General features: G+C 42.9%; 1 protein-coding gene across 11 annotated transcripts in view; it reads right to left on the minus strand.

Moving 5' to 3' along the window:
• Positions 1-13,586, minus strand: part of GALNT13 (polypeptide N-acetylgalactosaminyltransferase 13) — a 360,918-nt gene that overhangs the window by 278,071 nt on the left and 69,261 nt on the right. Inside the window, exon 1 of one of the 11 annotated variants that reach the window (XM_089520004.1) lies at positions 7,972-8,181. The exons of the other annotated variants lie outside the window; for them this stretch is intronic. The gene's annotated coding sequence lies outside the window, so the exon portion shown is untranslated. Of the gene's footprint in view, positions 1-7,971; positions 8,182-13,586 lie in introns of those variants that run through there. 11 annotated transcript variants of the gene reach the window in all.

Consider the following 13,586-nt stretch of genomic DNA (forward strand, 5'->3'; position numbering starts at 1 on the left):
AGAAGGGGGAATCTTTGCAATTTGCAGCAGCAAATCAATTACAGTACAGTATTAACAAACTGCTATAGTACTACCTGAGCTGAAAATGAGCATACAACCCTTTCATCTTTCCTGAAGCTGAGCCCACAAAAACTGGAGAATTTTCACCCTCATCCAGTGGAGACTCAGGGCCAGGCCCTGAGATCTAGAAACCTTTCTGAGGTGATTTGAGCACCAAACCTTGGAGCAAAATCCATAAAATGTGGATATAGCATTCTTGACTCACTGAAATACAATCAATAAGGCCCTGACGTGGATCATCATCACAAGTCATCTGATTTTCAAGGTCAATGAGGAATCCAAAGAGCCTGCATGCAAAGTGATATTTTCTCCTATTAATTTTAATACTTTACATTTCTGAATGTTCAACTGTAACGTAATTCTAATGAAGTAAATGCTTCTTGTTCTGGGGTATTTTACCTGTGGAAGTGCATTGTTATTTTTACCTCTTCAAAAACAAGTTACAGACACTGTAGCAGCACATACATATACAGCATTTCTGACACACAAAGTGTCCAATTCATTAATGCCTTCACCACCCAAACAGATCAATATTCCACCATATCCAACAGTGCTTACTACTGGGATGAACAGACTTATGTTTTCATTTCCACCCTTGTAAATGGATCATAAAGTTTTATCAGTAGTGTAATAACCAGTCTGTAAGCCTATCACTTTGATTCTTAATGTTACACTTGTCTAAACTGATAAAACACTATGAATGTGTTTTCTGCCAAGAATGCCAAGGAACTGCGATAAGACACTGTTAATTTCTTCATTTCTTAGAGCTGGAAATGCTTTGAAGGAGCATCAGCCAGATATAGGAGCATTTCAAAACTATCAGTCAGGAGATAATAACAGTCTGTCTTTCACAGTATGAAATGCTGGCAAAGGGATTTGTATAGAGAGGTGTGTGTGTGTGTGTGTGTGTGTGTGTAATAAAAATAAAGAGCATAGTGGGTGTTTCTTTCAATTCTTTCACAGGGACAGCATGTCAGAAGCTTGTCAAAAAGGCAACTAAAAATGTAATGGCAGCACTCAGCAACTGTTTAGCAATGACTCCTTATTTGTTTCCAAATCCCTCAAAAGTTAGTTAATAGTATACAAAAGATAACATTGAGCCTCTCTCAGGACAGCAAACCAGTATGCTTCACATTTCATAGGAAATAATGTAGACCTAAGGAATAGCCTTTAGTTCTTTCACTTTGTACAATAAATTAAAGACTAAAGTGAAAACACTAAAACACTGTGTTCATTAAACAACCAGTTATTAAATCTCATTATTAATCCAATTTTATGTGGTATACACACAGGATTAATCCTAATTTTGTCCTCACATCAAGCCATTGAGACAAAGTAAGACAACTGCTATCTTCGCAAGGCTGCTCTAGGATCCAAACCTAGTCAAACATTTTGTCCACTACACCATTCCATCCACTACATCTCTGCTGGAAGACATTTGACAGCTGATTACACTGTCAGAATTTAAAACAGCATTAAAGACTAGTCTCTTCTGACAGGCATATCCAGATGATTTTTAAATTGTGAATTTTAAATGATGAATTTTAAATATGGATTATTTTAATATGTGAATGTCTCATTTGCCATTTTAATTGATGTGTTTTTTAACTTATGTATTTTAACTGATGTTGTGCACTTGTTAATTGTTGTTATTCCCCACCTTGATCCATTGAAAGAGGCAAGCAAAAATAATAATAACAACAAATTCTTTACAAGCTAGGGGAGGGGAATCCCTGGCCCCTATACCTACTAATGTTTCATACAGATTTACCATCCAGACTATCCCTCAAGTCCTTCCTTTTTCCCTAAAGCTTTTTGGAAAGTGGAGATCTCATGTGTGCTACAGTCGGTCCTCCATATCTATGGAGTCAACCATCCCACCCACTTCCAAAAAATTCCTAAAAGCAAACCTTGATTTTGCCAAACAATTTTACTATTCCAGTGTGTATAATGGGACTTTAGCATCCACAGATTTTAGTATCTGCAGTGGGTCTTGGACCCAATCTCAGCAGATACCAAGGGCCCACTGTATTTTCTTTACCAATGGGAAGAGGCAACAGCATGCCAAAAAATCCCATTCCTGTCACTGATCAGAGGTAACAATGCAGCCCCAGTTCCCATCTGACTGGTCACTGTCCCAGTTGTTTAGGCAAAGATACACTAAGTTGAATATGCCCTTCCAATCACCAATCAGAAATAACAGCAGGATTTCCCCACATATTGAGGATAAGGTAATTAATTTCATGCACCATCCAAAACTGGGACAATTCCGCTATGCAATGGAATGCAGAATGAAACATGGAATCACATACAAAAGTTAGAAATAGGGAGAGAGAATCCTGCTATTATTTCTGACTGAAAATGAACTCCAATGACTGGCATCAAAAGGCAGTGGCATCATTGAACACTACCTTGAATCATTTTGCAATTTGGTGTCCCACTTCTAAAATCCCTCAGATGGTTCCCACCCTTTGCATAAACAGTGAGATTACAGTCTCTGATCTGTAAATATATTGCTACTCCATACAAATCATCTGAGAGTCATTAAGCACTGCAGCTGGAACTCTCCTAAAACACCTTAAGCAATAACATTTAAACATAACAGATAAAACAGACTCTAATTTACAAAGCCTATGTCGCAATCTAAAAGGTAAACTGTTTTATAGTGCCACAGACCCTTAATTGGTTTTGCTATGATATCCACTAGGACTTTGTGACCACTGAAATATAAATCTGAGACTTCTAAAAGTGTGCCATGGCCTTGGGATGAACAATAAAACTGAATGGGAAGAAGTTTTCTGATTTTTATATAAGCATATATTGAAACAAATGGGCTGTTTGTACATGAAAAGAGTCAAGATCTTTGCACTATTTTTTGACTTCATGTTTATAATAAGAGAAGTTCAGATTACCTCAAGGGTTTTTATAAAAAAACATTTTAAAGCTGCCCTTCAAACATTCAACATCACTTCAAATTACATTTCAGTATATGTTCCCTTGCAAACAATTTGTAGCTCATATTTCATTGAACTCTGGCAAAACTTTCACTTTACCACAGGCACCTTCACCACACATGTTTCTAAAGTAGCTGCAGACATCAATGAGACCATCTATCCCTGCTAACCACACAAGAGCCTCCAGAAGTTTCAAGTCACCCACTGCTTTCTCCATCATAGGCTTTCAAATTGGCTGTGAATTTTATTATTTTTAAAATGGCTATCAGACACATTGGGAACTCTCAAGATAGTCTCTGAAAGATTATAAAAGCCCTACAGACAAAGTAATCTTGTCACTTTTTTCCTCACTTCACTCATGGTACTATTAGTCACCAGATTCAAAATTCAAATCTCAGGTTGAAAAATCACTTGTTAACAAACATTTGTTATCAATACAAATGATGCCCTCTCACTAAAACTGAGGTAGTGTACCCAGAGCCTTCTCTGACTATTGCTTCTCCCCATCCTCTCAGTTACAATAAGGGATGAATAATCACTACATGACTTCCTCTGTCAATAGGGAAAGAGGTTTTACATGCAGAAGACCACATGTTCAGTTTCTGACACCTCCAAGAAGAAATGAGAAAGATTTCTGTCTGAAATCCTGAAGAGCTGCAGCCAGTCAAAGGCCTGGAACAGATGGGTGCTTTCTGGCACCCTAGGGCCACAACTAGGGTTCGTGAGGGCAGAGCAACCGCATGCTCTTGAATCCTAGTATGTAACGGCACCACCATCATGGCAGCCTCCCATCCACACAGTGGTAGCCATCATGATGCAAGCGCACCGCAGCATCTGCACGTCACGGCGCCACACTTGCATCATCAACACCACTGAGACATAAATATTTTCCCATCCATTTCCTGGAAACTCATTGTTTCCATTTCCTGGAAACTCAGACTAAAACCAATGTTGTTCCTAACTAGAGTAGATCCGATAAAATGAATACAACTTACTAGATTTCTAGACGGTCCATTCTGGGACTACTGTAGTTAGGACTAACATTATTAGCCAAGTGTATTTTATTACAAATATAGGCTACCACTGATATAGGAGATTATCGCACTGCGTTCTGAGAACGTTCCTATCATCACGTGATGAGAACGTTCCTGGAACAGATATTACTGCATTAGTAAACTAGAACGTGATCAGACCGTGATCAGAACTGCATTTTACCGCACAGCGATTCCTGAAACCGTTCCGAGAACATATTCCACCAAGGTCGCCTCCGTCTCCTGATTGGCTGAAAGAATGACAGGCAGGGAGGCATTGAAGCAGGCAGGCGAGCGACTGCAGTGAGGGAAGGGGTGTGTGTGAGAGAGAGGGGGGGGAAAGGAGGAGGGAGGGAAGGGAGGGAAGAAGGAGGGATCGGGAGGAAGGCAGGGAGAAAGAGAAATGGGGAGAGATGAGCCTTGCAAGTTACATCCCAAACCTCCTTTGCAAGGCTGGGAAGAAGGAGGAGCTCCATGCAGGTCTCTTCAAGCCGAAGAAAAGCAAGTTGCCAGGGAGGGGACTGGGCCAAGGGCAGAGCCCCGGCAGCCATAGCAGCTCTTTAAACCGGTTAGAAAAGAAGAGTCCTCTGCTGTCATCCCAATTCCCCATTTTGGCTGCTTGTCAGCCTTTTGCCTCCTGTGTGTGTGCGCATGTAATGTGTGCCTTCATAGAATCATAGAGTTGGAAGAGACCACAAGGGCCATCCAGTCCAACCCCATTCTGCCATGCAGGAAATCACAATCAAAGCATCCCCAACAGATGGCCATCCAGCCTCTGCTTAAAGACCTCCAAGGAAGGAGACTCCACTACACTCTGAGGAAAGAGTGTGTTCCACTGTCGAACAGCCCTTACTCTCAGGAAGTTCCTCCTAATATTGAAGTGGGATCTCTTTTCCTGGAGCTTGCATCCATTGCTCCGGGTCCTAGTCTCTGGAGCAGCAGAAACAAAGCTTGCTCCCTCATCAATGTGACATCCCTTCAAATATTTAAACAGGGCTATCATATCACCTCTTAATCTTCTCTTCTCCAGGCTAAACATCCCCAGCTCCCTAAGTCGTTCCTTGTAGGGCATGGTTTCCAGACCTTTCACCATTTTAGTCGCCCTCCTTTGGACACGCTCCTTTTTGAATTGTGGTGCCCAGAACTGGACACAATATTCCAGGTGGAGCCTGTGAGCTTCCCTCCCCGCTTTAATTCTTGTCTGGCTCTTTGCTATGGAATTCTGGGAGTTGTTTGCTTGCTTTTGTGTGTTGCTCCAAACAGAGGAGCTTATGTGGGTTCCTTCCTGGAGGGAAGGAGGAGAAGGTCCTGGGCATCCCTGCCATCCTTGCCTCCTGCAGGCTGCCAGCACAGGAGCCCCGCTGGACATGACACTAGAGGCCCCCGCAGAAGCAGCCAGACCCTCTCCCTCTTGCTCTCTGCTCTGGCCCCCCTGTTTCCCTCTCTCTTTCTCTCTCTTTCCCTTCTTTCCTCTTCTCTCACTTGTCCCAACTTTCCTCCCTTCCCTCCCTCACACACACACACCTTCCCTCACTGCAGTCGCTCGCCTGCCTGCCTCCCTCCCTGCCTGTCATTCTTTCAGCCAATCAGGAGACGGAGGAATGCCAGAACGGATTTGAGAACACATAAGAATATCGCACACACTTCTGTTGGAACGTTCTCATCACGTTTCAGCTCTCTGGGAACACATTCATATCTGTACCCTCCTGGAACACATTTGGAACACATTTAAGCGTTCTGAGAACCCGATTGGAACACATACGTGCGGTATACTCAAATGCGTTCCGTTCTCATCACGTGATGAGAACGGTCTCAGAACGCAGTGCGATAATCTCCATATAGTTTACCCAATATATGAATATAAGGAAATCACTCCAGTGAATGCCTCATTCTTTAAACTTGGCCACATCCCCAACTTTGTACAGTTTCCAAATGTTTCATTCACACATCATAGCTCATTTTACTTCACAATCAGAAATGCATTTCAGTTTGATGCCTAAATTAAAAATGAAATATGTTTTCAAATACCATTTCTATACAACAGCAACATGTCACCAATTTATAGTATTCTGAAAGCAATGACATTTCTGGATATGTAAGCCTTGTCAATTCTAACATATTCCAGCAGCTATCACAATGTTTTTCCAAATACATGCCCATTTGCCATTATTCAGCCAAAAACTAGATGGGGAAAACTTTCAATTCTACTTTTCTATGGAACAGATAGTCATTAGCAGAGACTGTTCATTGCAAAGAATATATCTTGTATAGAGAATAACTTAGATAAATCCTTGGCATCAGAAGTGGGGAAAACATTGGCCCTCTAGATGTTTTGGATTTCAGCTTCCACAAACTCCACCAACACAGCCTATAATTAAGGGATGGTGGGCCCTGTACTCCAAAATATCTGGAATGCAAAGAGTTCATCAGCCCTGACTGAGGCAGATGAAAAAGCATTTTGAACCACATGTTTTATTGTTGGTAACAGGTTTCAGACTTTTTTAAAGATACCTTGATGTTTGTCTTTCAGTGTAAAATATGGTTGCCAGATGAGATCCAGAACTGAGCTCCTTTAATCCTTAAAAGATCCTAAATTAGGATTACATACCATAGAAGACAGTCAAGGAGGTCTGTCCTCCCCCAAACACCAAGTTTCAGTCATGCTCATCTCATCTCAGTACAGTTATTGCTTTGCTGGAGGAGAGGGCAGAGGGCACCAGCAACAAAAACAGACCCAGACTCCTTTGTACATCCTCCCCCTGCACCCCCCGCCATGGCAAGGATAGCCATGTTGGGAAAGGATGACTACAACTTAAAGCTGGGGTGTGGAAGGTAGGAGAGGATAGGTACCTTCATCCAGCTTTGCAGTACCTCAGCCTCTAGCCTCGTCTATTACAGGGGTTCCACCCCAGTTCTAATACTGTGACACTAATGCAAACCTGAGAACCAGTCTCATACATATTTCAAAATGCATTTTTAAGTGTATTTGTTGGGGAGAGGGGGCTGAATATACAATTCATGTCAAGAACATACAATCCAAACAAAATCACTCTTTGTACAGATGTCATATAGCATATGATGTTTGTACAGGGGGGTTGTAATTTGTGATCTATTATGTTTTAATTGTTGTATTATTGCTGTAATTTGTGGTCTATGATGTTTTAACTGTTGTATTATTGTTGTTCACCGCTATGATCCTTGGAATAGCGGTATATAAATAAACCATATTATTATTATTATTATTATTATTACAGGGAAGAACCCATTGGATTCTCCAAAGACTAGATTAAGATCAACTTCCCACAGGGCATTCACTGTGATGGCTCCCAAACTGTGGAATGGCTTGCCGGAGGAGAGCCGTCTCATTACTACCTTAGATGCCTTTAAGAAGGCAATCAAGACGGATCTCTTCCGGCCAGCCTACCCCCCAGACCTGATTTGACAGCTTAAGATGATACTCCACTCAGAACTTGATGAGGAACCAGAATTTGATATTGCACATGTACAGGTATTTTAATGTGTTTTTAAAAAAGAGGCCTCTCCTTTCTCCTCTCAGTGAGCCTTGCCCTCTTCTGCTGACCTCCAGCTTTTTAAAAAGACACAGGCTAATGCCACAGCCCGTTTCTGCCCAAAGGCAGATGTTTGGGGAGCAGTGGTGTCACCCCCATTTACTTCATACAACCCACACTTTCCATGCCCTGCTAGTGGCGCCCTTGCTTGCTCTCTACCTTCCTCTCTTTGAAATTGGTAGCTTTCTCCAATCTTCCAATCCCCAGCAAAGCAACATTCCTGCATCCAGTTTGCTTAACAAGAGCTATAGCCCAGTCAACATTATTAAACCCATTTTCCTTTAAAATCTGTATCTTCCTGTATACCTGTGCATGGGTTTTCGAGCTCCTCATCAAAGAGTGGAAATCCACATTTACCTTGCCACAGCAGCACTTCCCTGGCTTTACTGTTGTACTTCTCTGGTTGTACTTCTGCCACTGACAGCTATAGATTCCTATCAGACAAAAGATGAAAGGACGGTGACTGGTCTTATAGACCGATTTCTTGGGAACTACTGTCTCCTTCCCAAAGCCGGTGCTATTGACGGTGATGGGGCTACTGTCCATAGGCAGAGCTTCTACCTTATCTTCCTCCTAAAAGCAGAACAAAGTCAAAAATGCTTGCCAAAGAATGTGCAAATTCCCTCACATAGAATCATAGAATCCTAGAGATGGAAGAGACCACAAGGGCCATCCAGTCCAATCCCTGCCATTAAGGAACTCACAATCAAAGCATCCCCAACAGATGGTCATCCAGTTTCTGTTTAAAGACCTCCAAAGAAGGAGATTCCACCACTCTCCAAGGGAGTGTGTTCCACTGTCAAACAGTTCTTACTGCCAGAAAGTTCCTCCTAATGTTGAGGCGGAATCTCTTTTCCTGTATTTGAATCGTTTGTTCCATGTTCTAGTCTCTGGAGCAACAGATAACAAGCTTGCTCCATCCTTAATATAACACCTATTTAAATATTTAAACAAGGTATCGTATCACCTCTCAACCTTCTCTTCACCTGGCTAAGCACACCCAGCTCCCTAAGGCATGGTTTCCAGAACCTTCACCATTTTGGTCACTCTCCTCTGGACACACTCCAACTTCTCAATATCCTTTTTGAATTGTGGTGCGCAAAACTGGACACAGAATTCCAGGTGAGGTCTGACCAAAGCAGAATAGAGTGGCACTATTACTTCCCTTGAGCTAGACACTATACTTCTATTGATGCAGCCTAGAATTGCATTGGTAGTTGTACCATTTGGGCCATTGTTCAATTCATGGCTGCATACATTCCACTAGTGTAACCATTTCCCATCGGTCTAAATCCTATTGCTAACCCCACTAAAGGGGAGGCATTGAATCAACTGGATTTCTCTATGGGTTGATCCCCATTCAATCATTGATTCAGTGGATCAGGTCTGGTCTAGACTAGCCGACAGGTTTTTATAGAGTACCACTTCATCCACTGGGATTGCAGAAACAGCTGCCATGCATTCTCCATTGCTCATCTGGAGAGCTGGTTCCCAATGGTTCTGACCTTTGGTCCTCCACTTGCTCCCAGAAGCCACAGCCAATTTGGCCAATAGTCAGCAAATATTATTATTATTATTATTATTAACCTTTATTTATGAAGCGCTGTAAATTTACACAGCGCTGTACATGCAATCTTTTTAGTTGGACGGTTCCCTGCTCTCGGGCTTACAATCTAAAAAGACATGACACAGAAGGAGAAGGGAGTGGTGGAGGGAAAGGGTAAGAGGTCCAGCAGTTCGTCTCTACCTCCGAGGCCTGGACCAAGGCAGATGGACTGAAGGGAGGGCTTGGCTTCATAATGGAAGGTTATGGGAGATGTAGTCCATCTGGAGGACCCCAAAGACTGGGAACCACCGTAATAACAGGATGGTGAAACATGACCATCTGATAACTACCTGAGTGAAGATTTACAACATACGAGGACAATGTAGGATAGAATCCTAGAGTTGAAAGAGACCTCAGGGGCCATCCAGTCCAACCTTGTGCCATGCAGGAAGACACCATCAATTATTATTATTATTATTATTATTATTATTATTATTATTATTATTATTAACCTTTATTTATAAATCTTTTAATTAGGCGGTTCCCTGCCCTCAGGCTTACAATCTAAAAAAAAAAAAAAAAACCAGGTGAAAATGCACCCCATGCATGCCTTCAAGTGCAGTGGTTCTTAACCTGTGGTTTGGAGACTCTTGAGGGGGCCACAGTGTCCTCACAGGGGGTCCACAAAGAATTGAAGGTCTATCCAGCAAAGCCTGTGTAGATTACTAGCTGGCTGGGCCTGTGCATTACCATTCAATACACTCCAGCTAGAAACTGGTGGGGAAAAACATGAAAAAAATCTTCCCTCCATCTCTGGCACCTCTAAGGGAAGGAGTAACAGAAGGTGTAATTGTTAATGGTTCAGTGTTCAATTATTATTACTATGATTATTATGATTGCTTAAATCTTAAGTTGGAAGGTCCATGGCAACAAGAGATATTTAAAAAGGCTCCTTGGTAAAGAAAAGGTTAAGAACCTCTGTCCTTATGAGCATTTGGGGAGCATTTGAATACAAAAATACCTTTGAAAAAAATTGCAAAAAAAATTCAAACGTTGTAGAAATGCCCTCCATACCTCCTAGCGTGCATTTAGGGGCATTCTGGAGCAAAGAAAGGCAAGATCTCTATTCTGCTCAAGTGATGATTTTTAAAACTGCAAGGTCCTGCTTCCTTGATAAGACAGCACCTTCATGTACACATGCTTCTGTTTTTGTAAAAATCATGATATAAACAGAGGAGAGGTCAGAATGAATTGAGAATGAAACTGAAAATACGGCCAGAATGAGTCTGGGAGCTGTTCATTTCATAATATTTTTCCCCATGTAGCTTTCATGGGGAATGTTGCCTGTGATTTCTTAAACAAATTCGGTGGCAAAATCCTTATGTTAATATCAGGATGCCGCTAGATTAAAAATTTAAGCCAGGCGAAGTAAATTCATTTTAATAAGCAATGCGATAAGCTCCCTAGAATCCTACAATTGGAAGATACCCCAAGGGCCATCCAGTCCAACCCCATTCTGCCATGCAGGAAGATACAATCCAAGCACCCCCCGAAAGATGGCCATCCAGCCTTTGTTTAAAATCCTCCAAAGAAGGAGACTCTTCCACACTCTGAGGCAGCGTGTTCCACTGTTGGACAACTCTTGCTCTCAGAAATGTTCCTAATGTTTAGGTGGAATCTCTTTCCCTGTAGCTTGAATCCATTGCTCAATGTCCATTGATGTTCTCTCTGTCGTGCAAAGATGAACAGACAGAATATCTCCAGGTACTGTACTACTTTCAGCCTCATAAACTAAGGAGATTATTGCACCAGTTGTTTTCTCCCGATCTGGGCACAGGATGAGATTGTGTAAAAATGGATGTTATCGCACAGCTGCATGCCCAGATAGGAGGCATCCTGGACCCAAATCAGGACATCTCCTGTACTGAACAAAAAACAGTTCTTTTTTGTTCGTTGCTCAGTACAGGAGAAGTCCTGACCCAGGTACTGGATGCCGCCAGTTTGGAGACAGCCTCTGCCCAGATCAGATAAAAAAACCATGTGATAATCTCCTCATTAAAGATTTAACGATTTTATTCCTTCCTGCCAAGCACTCAGTAAGAGTTCTGGATCCTTTACCCCTTGCAATGAGTGTGGGTGTCCTTTTATGTGCTACAGGCCTGGAGAGCAGTAAAAATCAAATAGTTGCACCAAGGCTGAGCAGTTTTGAGGTACAACAAAGCAAAATAAAGGAAAGGACCATTCTCAGACATAAGCTGTGATACTACTCTTGCAAAGAGACTATCTTCCTCAGAAAAACAAGTTTCACTATTCAGACAGAAATGGTTGCCCTACTGCAGCTTCTTCTAGCTTGTGTGCTGTTCTTCATTAATAATTTTTGCCATCTTGACCACAACTTACATGTTGCTTGGCCACGCATGTCCCAATTTTCATGTGTTTAATGTTGCAGGGTATTTATGCTCAAACTACAATGTGGAGACCAGGGTTCGATTCTCTGCTTGGCCATGAAAATGCACCAGGTGACCTTGGGCAAATCACACACTCTCAGCCCCAGAAAACCCACTGAGAAGTTTGCCTTAGGGTGGTGGCCGTAAGTCAGAAATGACTTGAAAGCACACAACAACAACAACAACAACAACAACAACAACTTTGTTATACACTAATCATGCTTTGGTTGTTGTTGTTGTTGTTGTTGTTGTTGCTGTTGTTGTTGTTATGCACCTTCATGTCATTTCCAACTTATGGCAACTCTCAAGTGAACCCATCATTGGATTTTCTTGCCAAGATTTGTTCAGCAGAGGTTTGCCATTGCTTTCCCCTGAGGCTGAGAGAGTGTGACTTGCCCAAGTTCTCCCAGTGGGTTTCCATGGCCGAGATGGGAATCAAACCCTCATCTCCAGAGTCTTAGTCCAACACTCAAACCACTTGTTTTTTGAAGTTTTTGCAAAAAAGATGATTGTTCTTGGTAATGTTATTATAGGAAATTTCACTCTCCAAGTTCAACAACCAGGAGTCAAGAGAAGACAGGAACCTTTGATTTTATTTCACAACCCACATGATGACTGCTGCCTCTTTGGGGAAGCATGATCTTTGTGGAAATATGGCCTATACATCTGGTTCCAGGATTTCTGAATGACTGTATTCTCCCCTATGAAGCTGGTCATGTTTTGAGGTCTTCTCAGGAGGCCCTCTCTCTGTCCCACCACCCTCGTGCCATCATATTTCCACTTTCTATGTATGGCTGCAAAACCTGGACAGTTAAGTGGATAGGAAGAGAATCATTTGAGATGGGGTGCTGGAGAAGAGTTCTATGGACTGCTAAAAAACAAATAAATGGGTCACAGAGCAAATGAAGCCTGGACTATCCCTAGAAGCCACAATGACTAAATGGAGACTGTTGCACTTTTCCATATCATGGGAAGACATGATTCACTAGCAAAGATAATAATACTTGGCAAGGTGGAAGGCAGTAGGAATAGGGGAAGACTGCATACAGATGGATAGATTCAATCAAGGAAGCCACAGCTAACCTGAGTCTGCAAGACCTGAACAGGGAGCCAGATGACAGGGGGACCTGTGGGTCTCTCACTCAGAGGGCTGCTATAAGTCGAAGTCGACTTGATGGCAGTTAACAATAAAACTGCTAAAACTGCCTCTGAGTATTCCTTGCCTGAGATGACTCTATGAGGTCTATCACACGGAGATTTTTAGAGCTTTTGCAGGTCAGGTCCGACGTGACTGCGCTTCCAATGATGCAGATTCACGTCACAATGTGAATGTGTTATCAGACGCCATTCCTTTCTATGGGAGCTCCTTCCGTGGCGCTTCCGCAGTGATTCCAAAGTGACTCCTCATTTTGATGAATTCAGAAAAAAAGTGAATTCACAGAATTCGCATTCAAGCTCACTTCGATTTCACTTCGAATTGGTCTGGTGTGGAAAACCACTCCGATGTTGCCCCCCTTGGCCCCCTGCATCCTGCTCCGCCATTTCCCTCCTCCTCCTTCACCCCATCTCGCCCCCTCTGCCACCCTGGCACCCATCCCATCATCCCCTGCCTTCTCCTGCATCCCAATCCTAGTCCCAGCAACCCCTTGCAACCTATCCCATCATCCCCTGCCTTCTCCTGCAACCCAATCCTGGCCCCAGTGACCCCCAGTGACCTATCCCATCATCCTCTGCCTTCTCCTGCATCCCAATCCTGGCCCCAGCAACCCCCTGCGACCTATCCCACCATCCCCTGCCTTCTTCAGCATCCCAATCCTGGTCCCAGTGACCCCATGCCACCCATCCCATCATCCCCAGACTGCTCCTGCATCCCCACCTCACCCTCTCTGCCAACCTGCCACCTATCCCATCATCCCCTGCCTTCTCCTAGACCCCGATGAAGGATAACAGCTAAGGAGGGGGCAGGGAAGGAGGACAGC

This window comes from Sceloporus occidentalis, unplaced genomic scaffold, assembly GCF_023333645.1.
Source record: "Sceloporus occidentalis isolate IW3139 unplaced genomic scaffold, rSceOcc1.0.p SCAF_4, whole genome shotgun sequence".
Lineage (NCBI taxonomy): Eukaryota > Metazoa > Chordata > Lepidosauria > Squamata > Phrynosomatidae > Sceloporus > Sceloporus occidentalis.